The sequence below is a fragment of the Ixodes scapularis genome, unplaced genomic scaffold (genome assembly GCF_016920785.2).
Source record: "Ixodes scapularis isolate PalLabHiFi unplaced genomic scaffold, ASM1692078v2 PGA_scaffold1__304_contigs__length_218370807, whole genome shotgun sequence".
Classification (NCBI taxonomy): Eukaryota; Metazoa; Arthropoda; class Arachnida; order Ixodida; family Ixodidae; genus Ixodes; species Ixodes scapularis.
Window position 1 is genome coordinate 40,388,067 of NW_024609846.1, and position 13,570 is coordinate 40,401,636.

Here is a 13,570-nt window from a genome sequence, read left to right on the forward strand (position 1 = left end):
GGTCATTCTGAAGCGCAAATTTGTGTGTGGTATTTGGTTTTGTGTGGGACTGACATGCATGTCAGTCCCACACAAAACCAAATGTCTTAAACCAGCCTGTAGAGGCAACAAATTACTTGCGCCTTTCGTCAAAAAGAAGAAGAAAAGTGACACCCTTTCCTATCCACGTGCACTTGCTCGAGACCCCCGAGAACAACAGAGCAATCTGGTGAGGATCTTTTTTTTTTTTTTTTTTTTTTTGTAACAAGAATTTGCATGATGCCAAGGTTTAATGTCGGTAGGTACTCCATCTTAAAGTGGTGCCTAGTATCTCCACCGTACAGGAGAAATATGGCCTAATCGGAACAAAGTATGGTCGTCAAACGCGCCATTTTGACGTTCTTAAGGTGCATCACTCTACGGCGTACTAGAATACTTGGTGTTTTAGTGCATTCCAGCTAGACTATCAAGTATTCTGGTACACCATAATCATGCTGTGAAGAATGTAAGAACGCACGCTGACATGACGCTCAGTTCATTAACGGCGGTGCAAATTGAAGTCATGATGTCCGAGTCAGGAGAACGAGTCGACGTCTAATGTGTTGGTAAAATTAGTTGCCCATACAACACATTTAATATTAACCCACCAAATAGAAGTCTGAGAGTCAAAGCCGTAGAGCTCAACTGTAAAAGAAATGAATTGCGGAAAACATTGATCATATTTGACAAAATCGCCGTACGTAGGGTGCTTATTTGCTCTGTAAATCTCGGTGCAGTCGTCTCCGTACTGCAAGCGAAATCACTAATCCCAACAAAGCGTCATAGGTTGTCGCTGTTGTCACGTGATCGCTTACGCCAGCCAAAGGGAGTGACGCGGCACCAGCGAGGGAGCCCAACTATGACACCTAGAACGCGCCTCGAACTGGTGTGCTGTACGCGACCTTGTTGTAGGGCACTAGGTTTTCGTTTTGTGACGTCACAGATATTCGATGCTATCCCTGTCGCGATCCTGGCGGTGGGTCAGCAGCGGAAGTATACATTGAAGTCCCGTGTTCTGCAGTAGCTGGCTCTGCAGTTGGTCAGTTGACAGATATCCAACCGGTTACGAGTTGGGACGCCTAGGGACTTTACAACAACCGCGACCTTTGAGTGTGTTCTTCTTTTAGAGCGCAGCTCTTAGGCGCCCGTTTCCGGCTTGAGCGGCGTCGCCGTCGGCGTAACCGCGCGGTGCATTATGGGTAAATTTTTCCGAAGGGACCCGAGGTCCTCCCGAAGGAACCCGAGGTCGTCCCGAAGGAACCCGAGGTCCTTCGGGAGGACCTCGGGTCCCTTCGGGAGGACCTCGAGAGGACCTCGGGTTTCTTCGGTAGGACCTCGGGAGGACCTCGGGTTCCTTCGGGAGTTGCATGAAACAGGTTGCATGCAACCTGTTGAATGCAGCTGGCATGTTGCATGCAACTGTCATGCAACGAGTTGTATGCAACCTGTTGCATGCAACCCAGGCTACATGCATCCTGGTGACGTCATCGGCATCCGCATTGTCATCGTCATCATTACTGATGACGTCATCAGTAACATCACTGATGACGTCATCCGCATCGTTATCGTCATCATCACTGGTGACGACATCAGTGACGTCACTGACGTCACTGATAACGTCATTGGCATCCGCATCGTCATAGTCATCATCAATGATGACGTCATCAGTGACGTCACTGATGACGTCATCGGGTCGTCATCGTCAAGGTCACGTGACCCCACGAGAGCACGTAACCCCCCCCCCCCGAGGTCACATGACCCCCCCCCCCCCCCTTCAGTACCCTTCCCTCCTCCTCCTCAAGAGCTTCGCTCTAATTCGGCGTTACAGGGAGTATTAAACGGCTTTTTTAACTGGCTGTTCATTCGACACAAATTGCACCCCGGCTCTTGTGAAGCCATCTGCTGCCACTTAGGGACCATTTTTGAAGCACGAGCTGTACCGGAGGCTTAAAAGTGCAGTCAGACATGCGTTCCGTGACCCTACTGTTGTGATACTATAGGTAGGGTGTCCGCAACGAATTCCAGCGAAGAATAACACACCGGAAAAATAAACGCCTTCAAAAAGCTGAAACGTTCTCTGAATGCGCATCTAGGTGGTGGAGTTTACCTTTTAAAATACCAAGGCGGAACTTACTTTGTGAAAACACTATCTTTAGATTTTTTATTCCTCCGGGTGAATAAATTTTTTGAAGTGTCAGTGCATGATTGTTCTTTTACATCTTGTATGCATTACCACTCCTGTAAAGGCCTTGTAAAGGGCCGACATTATCAATCAATAAATAAAATTAATAAATAAATAAGTTAGGCAGGCACACTTCCTGGGCTCACCGCCGGACGTGTTTGCAGCCAACCAAATTAGCATTGCTGGAAACTTGTGGCGCCATCTACCGATAGACGCAGCGGGCAGTCGCTACACCGCGTCGTCGGCTCACTGCGCCTCTCAATTGTTTTTCTCAGTCGCAACGCTTTTCCGCCTCGCTTTTACGTTTCCATTCGAGCCTCACATTTGCGTTATGCATTTTTACCAATGTGAGTCTTCCCAAAGTGTATTCTGTGCTAAGGTATGTTGTATTGTTCCTTTCATTTGCAATTTGTGCAGTCATGAACACGGGAATATCAATCTATATTCCAAAGTAATTAGGAATGTCGTTTAACAAGAGAAATGTTTCAAAGTCTTGTGCATGCGTTCAAACTATATTACAAATTAATAAAAATATTTATTGATTTATTAATTAAAGCAAAAATTTGATGGCCACAATAAAATCATGTTTTGTGTACCACTCAACTAAAAATGCTCTCAGTTTTCAAGGTGTTTCCATAGCACAGGAAAGGACTACCCGAAGGCACAAGCCTGCCACGTATTATATGATTGTAAACGATGTTTTAAAACGCGAGCAATTCGTGGCAACATTTTATAATTAATGCATTTTTTACAAAAAACAGAAGGAAAAAAAGAAAATCTTGCAAAGTGTGTGAACGCCTCACAGTTTCAGAACTCAATAGATATTATGGGGAAATATGCTTTACCACAACATCATATATTTATCAAATATATTATTAAAATGAACAAAGCGGGCTTGCATTGTTCTTTTCATTTCGTTTACAAATAAAAACAAAATCTCTATGTTTGAGACCGCAAGCGTCCACCGCTAAAGTCTAATAACCCTGTGGGCCTTTCTAACCTGAAAGTCCACTATTTGTTCCACCAAAAACGAATGAAAACTTTGCGTGTTCATTGGATCCTGTATTTACAACCGATACTTAAACGCGAAAGAATGAAACTAACACGACAACCAGTTTTTCTCCGTATTTTATTTTTTTCGCGTTTAAGTATTCATGTTCAACACGCTGGCTTTTACCATTAGAACCGATACCGCGGTGATTTTCTGAAATACTGGAGTCGGTCTTTTTTTGCTCCAAATGCGGAGCGTGCTGGTAATGGAAATATAAATAAAAGGAAGAACATAAAGGACAAGGACGGACAAGGCGTTTCTTGTCCGTTCTTGTCTTTTACGTTCTTGACTTTATCTATATTATTTTCACGGGCTAAATATTTCGCGAATATAGCGGAGCGTGAAGTCAGCTAATATTTCACGTTTGGGAGTGTACCTGTGTATTAGTTAACACAGCAGAATATTTTCTCAAGACCTTTTTTTGCGATATTTTGTTTTAATTTTCAAGATTGGCGGCATTTGGGTTTTCGCAAAAATTAAATAGGTTACAGTGTGCCGGGAAAAAGCCGACATTATGGGTTTGTTTACCCCAGTGAATTGTCTGCATGGATTGCATTAGGAATATCTGATCATGGGCATGACATAACAGTGAATATATCATGACCATGATCAATCAATCGGAGAGCTTTATTGTGTTTTCCAAAGAGCCTTAGGGGCCTTTTTGAGGGTTATAATAATATTATAGTCATAACGATTCCCATCCGAATAGCACGACTGCTAAATATTTAACAATAGGAAGGTTTCCGCTATACGTCATGCGTGTGCAGATAAAACAAAACGTTTTAATTGTTGACACATGTTTGTGAAGCTACGGTTATACAACGTAGGCGTTTCGTCAAAAGCCAGTCATTTCAACTGGATATCATCTTACTGTCCTCAGAATAATGTTTTTTTTTTTATCCCTTCAGCTTGGATGCATGCTTGATAGAGAACTCGTGAGTGCCAAATCATAAATAAACCTACTGAATAATGCGCCAGTAATGTAATTATCCAGGTAAATTGTTTCCCTTATGTACTCATGCCATGAGGACACTGCGTACTTTCTAGAAATTCTCGTATTAAACTTGTGAAGTACTCTTTTAAACTTTTTATTCCGAACATCACTCCGGCGCTTTTTCGCATTTGCGAAATGGTACTAACGCGCATAAAAATTTACCTGTTAGAAATTAGTATCCGAAATTATCACTTTCAACCACTATAGTAGTTTTGATGGAAGTCCTTTAATACTGAAAGAAACACGACAAAAACCAGAGATGACGCGTGCGTACAGCGGTTTCGCGGAGTGTGTATATATAGCTGCAGCAGGCTACCAGTTGGGGCGTATCGTTGCAAAGCGTGTTGAAATCAAACACCCAAACTTTTGTCCCTCAGCTTGACCCGCCCTCTACTTACAATAGTGCTGTAACTGAGACATCCGCTCTTCCTTGTCCCAATAATCAGAGCCAAACCATTGCCTTCATGGGTGCTACAGTTATGAACTCTGTTTTCACAGTGGAGGGCAGGAGTAGGTTAGTTGATACTTACCCTGAATATACCACCCCTCATGTAATGCCCTTAATTGGACCTTTGAGGTACCATGAATAAATAAATAAATAAATAAATAAGTTGTGGGATGCTGCACAAAGGCTCTTAAATTATATGCGCTGTAGGTTAGAGCGCGAATTAAAATGGTGGTGAATTTCAACTGGTGTCTGTATCTTCCTTTCAGAAACTGGACAATCAAGAACGGGTAGGTTTGCTCCTGGTTTTATAAGAGGAATACGTATAAAACCAATCTAAAAAGCACCCCTCCTCCCCCACACACACATACACACAAAATAAGAATAAAAGAATTGCACTAATATTTTGTTTCATTTTCTTTTTTTTTAGGATTGCATAATAATGGTTTCCAGGAAGATGAAACAGTGATTCACGAGCTTCCAAAGAAAATATAAATATAAAAATAAAACATTTTTGAGCGTGTCTACCAATGTCATTTTAAGAGTGGAAAATAAAGTTTCTACCTTTGTGACTGCGAGTCATGTTAAAGCATACCGTGATGTGCATCCTGGAATTAGAAAATAAATATGAATATCAACTCATGAAATGAAGTTGATAGAGTCATAGATGTAACCTATAGTTCTGAAAATGTGCTTAAGTGGGCCGATCGGTACTTGTTTATTTCGATAAGAGCTCTTCTGACCTCATTGGCTTAACAGATTGAACAATTCCAGCTTATATTCGCTTCCCTCCTCAAGCACTCCTGCGATGAAAAGACCTTGAAACCAAGAGAAATGCTCCAAATAGCTTTGCGTCTCGTCAACTTATCAACAACGTCAATTTTAACTTTTTAGTTTTATTTTTAAACTGAACGTTGTGTCTTAAAAAAGTTTATCATAGCATACTATTTATTTCACAACAGGGGACATTTGCTTTTCAACATGCGAAATTTGAGCTTGAACTCGCATCCCCAAAAACAATCCTAGAGACCACACCAACCGCCCAGATAGAGGAACAATAGTGAATACTGGCACTGACAAGAGCCAGGGAAATTATTGACCTTAGTACACTGAAGCAAACCTAAACATAACAACCACTTTACTGAGAAGAAGGCTTTCGAGTTCCACGTTGCAATAGGTCGTAAGCTCATGTCTACATCACTAAACAACGCTGATAAACAGAACAGTTATCTCAATAAAAGCCACAGCATAGTTCAAGCCATCCACGACCAATATCTGAGAAAACGGTTTTTCTTAAGGGCATTTCTTCTTGTGTTGCGAATGTGGTTAAAGTTAGATATTTTGAACACTTTATTGGCACTAACTTCCGCTGCGTTTAATTCTTGTATAAAACAAGAACTGCTATCGTTGAGTTTAGAATGCGAGGTTGAATTTTGCATATTCGCTTTTACGTCACTTATTTCGTGATATCGACTTCTTGCGGCTGGTATTGTTTCTGATTTGTTGGTCTATTCGCACAATGCACTACACTGTAAATGCCAGTTCACTCACTTTCGCTTGACTACGTCCGACTGATAGAAACGCGGGTTTTAAGCCTCTTGCGATTGCTTAGGACCGGCTACGCGGCAATGCTGCGGTCGTACGTGGTTACAATCATTAGTCCGCTTAATTTAGCTCTAAATAGGCCAGTACATTTAACCGAATTTTAGCTCTCTCTGTAGCTGAATATTAGTCCGCCAGATTTAGCATGGCGTTAGCCCGTATAATTTGGCTGACAATATGCCCCTATATTTCACTGATGTTGGTCCGTTGATGTAGATGAATATTAGTCCGCTAAATTTAACTGAACGTATGCCCGCTAAAAAGTGCACCGTCACGCTGATGACTTCACGTGACCGAAGCCGGCTGCCCACCTTCAGGTTGACAGCGCCACGCGACCACCGTCAGCTAAGTTTAGCGTGGCAGGTCCCGGGAATGTCCCGCGACCATCGTCTGCTGTACTTGGAGAGACAGGTCTCGGGCACAGGATAGCGTCTCCTGGGGTGACTCTTCAGTGGCTGCATGTGGTCTCCTCCTTTCCCGGGTTTAAACCAATGTGTGGGCGCGCTATCGGGCAGAAATGAACGGACGCACACGATCTCCCGGTGCGGTGGCCCTGTAATTGAAGCTTTTCAAAAGTGCGCGCCGTCTAGAGGCTGGTGCGCCAAAGGACTACCTCTACAAATCCGTGCACGCAGCCCTGCGTGCGTAGCATTAGGGGAACTCTTTGGCAAACGAGAAGAGTGGCATGGTCAAGACCTACTCCAATCCTGACCTGTCCACAGAAGAATGTGCGAGCGCGCACCTTGTATTACACGGCCACGTCCGCAGCGTGTCGTCATGCTACGAATGCGCGGCGCTGCATAAAGGCTTCTTTTGTTTCCTATGGTATTCGCATATCAATCGGAGGCGCGCAAGGCGCGGCGGTAGTATCTGGTGTTGACATATTCTCCTCTCGGGCCTCGCGGGGTCGAGTAGTCAGTCGGTGGTCGCGTGACAGTTTTGTCACTAGAGGCGCCGGCTGCAAGCACAGTGGCTACTTATGGGTGATCCCGGAACGCGCCTTTTTACGACAATGGCACAAATGCAATCGAAGCTAAAAAAAAAAACTAAAAAAACTCCGTTGTGCTTTTGTGCCTCAGGAACTCGCTCTTTTCATCTAAACAAACATTAGAGCAACGCACCCTGCTACGTGCTATACTGCTACTGCAGCCTGCCGTCTCCATGGTACGGTAGCTGCTCTCGAGAAACAGATATCACCAGCCGTGCGTCATATGAACCGTGCGCTAAAAAAATTGGGTTGTGTGTATGTTTATACAGCCTAGACGTTGGTCTGCCTCAACGGGCGACGAGTCTCCCAGCTGTGGATGAGCAATTTAGCCAGTGCAGTACAACCGCTGCCTGGGGTCTTTAACGTGCATCACGCAGTAGTGCTACACGATCGCACGCCGGTACGATGCTTATCCAGATCGAAACGGGCAGTGGTGGGGATATTGACGCTTTACACACGCGCCAGATTACAGCCGCCATGGCTGACCTTCTTTTGTCTTATGGAAATACCGAGCCACTGAAACGGTTGTTGACGAGCCTCCAGAAAGGCCAATGCTAGGTAAAAGGACGCAATAGAATTTAAGATGGCAATAACCTGGCCTGCAATGGTAATGATGAAGTGAAGAAAATTCAATAAGAGCAAACAAAAACTGAAGGTCAGTTATGGCGGCGCCCATGCACAACTGCTGCAAAGCGTCTATAACCCAGCATCCTGGGTTCTGCAGCGCGAGCTTTCGCTCCACGTGCCAACCGTGCGCTAGATAGGCTTTGAACCGCGTTTGTGTCGCAGAAACGCCTTTACCGACGCTCCCAACGGCAAAGCGAGGCACTGAATCGGCGACAGCGTCTTCCATATGGAGCCAGCCAATATGTGGGCAGGTCAGGAGTACAGGAAGTCCTGGGCATGGTTTCAATTTTATTTGCGTCGTTGACAAAGTAGCGTATCTCTGCACGGCATGAATATAAAGTCAGCACTCACTTGCATTGCACCCATTCATCTTCATGAATGCCCTCGCTGAAACATGGACCTCCAGCGACTTTTAAGGACATGCCGGTACTTGTACGTAATCCGTTACAAGTAACGCAATTACTTTTACTCCCTTACATTTATCGGTGATTTTATAGGAAAATAATTAAATATTTTTTAAGATAATTGCAAATAAATTTTCTTACTTATTTAAGTAAGGGAATGATTGTAATCAGTTGCATTTCCGTTTTAATTCACGGAGAAAAAGCGGTAATATCAATCACAAACAGCCAATAAATCGTTTGTATTTTTCTCTACGGGGTAAGTTTTATTGGAATTGCACCATCAACCAGCGTTCTTCAGATGCTGAAAACATTTCATCACATCACCTAAAACCTCGATTTGATTTTTTTTCTGGCTTGGTTGTTTGCAAATTGTAGCTTGTCAGCTTGCTCGCCCACGACGAAGAGGGAAGCACACTGATACAAACAACCGGACTGTCGGTGCAAACAATATTAGGCAAACTCCCGAAATCAAAATGTTTCGGTCCAAACACACACACACAAAAAGAAAACTCTCAAACTGAACGCGAGTTGGTGTAGCGGATCTGTGCACGGTTTTGCTTCTTGTCCCTTCTCTCCCTTGGTTTCGAAGACGCGGAGACTACACAAAACGATCGTTGGCTGCGGGCTTGCCGAAATCTCTAGGCAAATAACAATCCGTTCTTTGGTTACAGGGACTACGACAGTTTGCATAATGTCACACCAGGAGGGACGCTCCGTTTTACGGTGAATAAACTTCAACACAGAAATCGACTGAAGAGATGTGACATCAACTGCTATGCTGCTCAAAAGATATCAGAACACTTATCATGTTTGGGAGGTACGATTGTTTATTTGATTTTGTGCTGCTTTTCATCATGCTTTTCACCTCATCTTTCTAAAACTTCAGGTTGCCTAAATCCCTGTCACACTCTTCGTCCGCCATGTGCTTTTTTTCTTTCTTCTTTTTACATTATCAGGACACGTTGTCGGTAATATATGGCAACTTTCAGCGATGGTGGCACCGCGGTGCGAGAATCGCGCTCCCTAGCTCCTGGATGATCGGTTTCAGAATGAAGGTGTTTGCTTACACCTTCCAGATGGGGAAGTATGAGATAACACACTTATATAGCTCGTATTTCGCAAAATTGGAATTACTGCCGTCGCTCTGGGGAGGCGCCTCCGTTGCCTCAGCTCATGTATAGCCGTTTACCTGGAGAATACTGAGCTGTGTTACGGCCGACCCGTGCTACATGCGTTTTGGACGGCATCAAAAAGCGGTAAGCATGGCATATGTGCGTCTATATTTCTGTATTAATCGCCAGTGTGTGTTTGTTTTCTGAGGGATTCCCAAATGTTTTTGCTGGTTGTATATCCAAAAATATTACCCCATTATTTACCGACGTCTCAACCAAGAAACGACATGTGTTCAGAGCTAATGAAAGATTGATATAAAAGCATAATCTATAATTTAATTGTTATGTGTATTTGCCGTATTTTTCTATTTTTCTGTACGACCGTTTCGCCATAATTCCCGACTAAACTGTATTTATATAATATATTCATTTACATTTATTTTTTGAGGTTTATTTATCTATATGACAATTTTCATGGCCTTGCGATTCTAACAGTATCAAACTCCGGCTGTAATAACGAAGTTTTGCGCTTTCGTAAGGGTAGAGAGCTAGTCCATTTTTCTGAAGAAGCGTCAGACACTCGTGAGTGCCTCCGTTGAAAGGGTGTTCAGAGCGGCGGCAGTCATCTTCACTTAGAAACGAGGCAAGACACCCGAAGAGACATTCAAGAGTTTTGTTGCTGAAGGTCACAAAGGTGTGATTGGTGGCGACAATAAACGCCTCCATATTTGTGTCATACCCTACGACAATAATTTAGAAAGTGACGCCGGGAAAGCAGCAGATTACGTTTTGTAGTAGCAGTCGCTTACTTTTATAAAAGGATAATGGTAACTGCAATTAGTAACAATTTAGCGTCGTGAAATTGTAAATGTAATTCCTTATTTTGCTTTAGTAAGCGGCTCAAATCTGGACCTGCCTAGACTTTGTGAGGAGCAGGAGTAAGGCCCGCCGTGTGCCATACCTTTCTGTCCGCCCTGCTACAACTCCGGAATGTAGCGTGCCCCTCTCGGGTCACGGATCATTTAAGAAGCCATTGAGACGACGGAACAGGATGATCGGCCCAGTACATTTCTTCTTCTTACATTGTTTACCTGCGCACTAAGTCTTTTACGTGTAAAGCCCCTCCCCCCCCCTTCCCCCCTCAAAAAAAACGAAAAAAAAAACGCGACTCAGCATTCTATTCGTAGCGATAGAAAACACCTTATATTTGAGGAGAGTCAGATATTCGAAAAAGCATGCGCTGTATTTGGTCGTGACGGAACGTCATGGATTGAGGTTGGCAAATCGAAACCGAAACGAAGGTCAAAAAGCGCCCAAGATGCTTTGCGCTGCACTACGCCGCTAGGATCGCTTCGGTTTTGCAAGAGGCATATTCCTCGAGTGCTCCATTGCGTCGCCACGCTCTCTAAAAACATATTGGACAGGAACGCGGCGTCAGCGTTTGACGAGGACTCGAATCCATCCATACGCTTTGTGGCCAAACAATAGCGAGCGATAATGCTGATTGATGCGGTTTTGAAAGTAATATATTGCTTTCGCATTAAAAAGAAGGCACAATGTTTATGAGATGACCGTCAAATCAGAAAGTCAGCGTTATTATACCTGGCGTCTACATCTTCATCATCTCCGTTGTGCGCTCTGATCATCACCGTCCCGTGACTAGCTTCACTGTTAGAAGCGGTATTGGTGGCGAGAGGTTTCGGTAGCTTCCTCTCGAGGTTCTTTTCTGTGACGTCACGACCAGAGTTAACAACTGCCTGCGACAATCTCGATGGACCGTGGAAAAAGAACGGTGAAAACCTGGAGTCGTCGCGTCCATAAACGAACATCGTCGAAGTTGACCATCTCATATCCCCATTGTCTCCATCAATGGAAATAAAACAGCGCCAAACCTAGACTATTGGAAGCAAGGTGACTGGTCGCCGCCATGTCTCCGCTCATGCGGGAAAGCCCGTGCAATTTAAAGCTTGCCCAAGCTATCTTCACGCGCACGCTGCACATGCTTGCACGCATGGGGCACCGATCGGGGCGCTGTGCTTGCAATTGTCTGAATTTTGAGTCTCGCCACGGCCCGTTTGCTCAAAGCACTAACCGCGGCTAAAGTTAGCCGCAGTACCTAGGAGAGGGATTTTGAAATCACGTGACTGGCTCGGTAGGAATGCTGGGGAAACATGGCGGCGCCCCAGTGAGTGAGCGCCGCTCGCTTTGGAACTAATATGTGCTGCAATATCGGGCGCGTTAGTCAGCAACGAATGGTGCAGGAGGCTTTCGCTTTGGCTTACCTCACTTAAACCGCAAAGCATGGGCAATAACATCGCCGCATTTTTTAGATAGTGTTTCGATTCTGGGCATTTCTAAGCCTAAATAAACGCGATAATTGTCGGCATGGCAACGTCTTTGGAAAGCGGATTGCCTTGACTCAATCGGCCGGGTATTGATAGCACACAAAAGCAGACAGCGTCCCAACAGACTTTCTTCTAAATTATCCAGGCATCGCGAGGAGAACGCTGGAAGTGTAATTCTACGGTCCACGCGCGCTGGCCTTCCTCTTATAAAAGATTCGAAGTAAAAAATCACAATAAGACTTTAAGGAACGCGCGTGCAAGGCAAAATTTGTTTTATACTTTTTGCTTTAGAACGGTCACTACTGCAGACGCCAGCACGTGCGACGCGTGCAACTACAGTCGTAGTATGGTGCCTGGAACGCGTCTCCGACTGGTGTGTTTACCGCGGCCAAAAAAGTGGTCCCTCGATTTCCGCCTGATGACGTCATAAAAGTGTCATGCTGTCGCCGGTCGCGACCCTGGCGGCGTCTCAACAGTTGTGGTATAAGTGGCAAACGCCTGTTGTGCTGCAGGTCGCTGTCCACTGTGACAGTTCACGGAAGCTGAAGCAGCCGGAAGTTGGGACGCCTAAAGGGACAAAATGACGACAGCGACACTCGCGTTCGCTCGTGCTTTTCGCCAGCATTTCTACGGCCAACCGCCAGGATCGCAACAGGCAACAGCATGACACTCGCGTCATTTGTTGCCACATTGGGACCACTTTTGATGTATGGGCGGGATAGGGCGCTAAACACACCAGTCGAAGACGCGATTGAGGCACCATAGTCGTAGCATGCACCTCGGTGCTTGGATAATTTAGAAAAAAGGTCTGTTGGGACGCTGTCTGCTTTTGCGTGCTATCAACAATCCGCTTCCCAAAGACGTTGCCATGCCGACAATGGACCTTTTCCACATACCGACGGCACCAGGCGGTGGCTGCACGAACAAAAAATCGAGGAAGTGACCTACCTGCGCTACCAATCGATACCGGGAGCTACGCTACCAGTTTCTTCGCTCTCCGAGCTGCGTCGCGTGCCCAACGCGAGCTTAAAGATGGGCATCCGTGGCGTCCACTTAATCGTTGTGTTTTCCCTTCCGTCCACTTTCTTTTTTTGTGTAACCCAATTATATATATGCTGCGATTACCTGTTCTACTCGCTTATCCACGGGCTCATTCCGAATTTCCTCGATTTTTCGTTCCGACTTCCGCCGCTTGGCATCGGGCGCTCGCGCGTGCGCAGAGCGCTTCTCGGAAAAGGTCCATTTAGGCTTAGGAATGCCCAGAATCGAAAGACTATCTAAAAAATGCGGCGATGTCATTGCCCATGCTTTGTGGTACAAGTGAGATAAAGCAAAGCCCATTGCACCATTCATTGCTGACTAACGCGCCCGATATTGCAGCTACAACGACATATTATTTCCAGAGCGAGCGGCGCTCAGTCACTGGGGCACCGCCATGTTTCCCCGCATCCCTACCGAGCCAGTCACGTTATTTAAAAAAATCCCACTTTTAAGTACTGCGGCTAACTTTAGCCGCGGTTAGCGCTTCGAGCAAACGCGCCCTGGTGGAATTTTTTCACAACCCAGAGTAAGGATCTTCAACCATCCTTTTCTGTTGAAAGCACGCCCATTGCCAAGCATCTATGCCCTATGCCAAGTAAAACGCAACCGCGTGTTTAGCGCGTGCACTGCCCATAGTGAGGAAAACAGAGGAGCCACTAGCGAGCTTCTCGCCGCGAAAAGGCCCTCTAGATACGAGATTACGACGTACAAGGCTGCACGCGCATCGACACTCACGCAACATTCAAGCGGTGAAGGGGCGT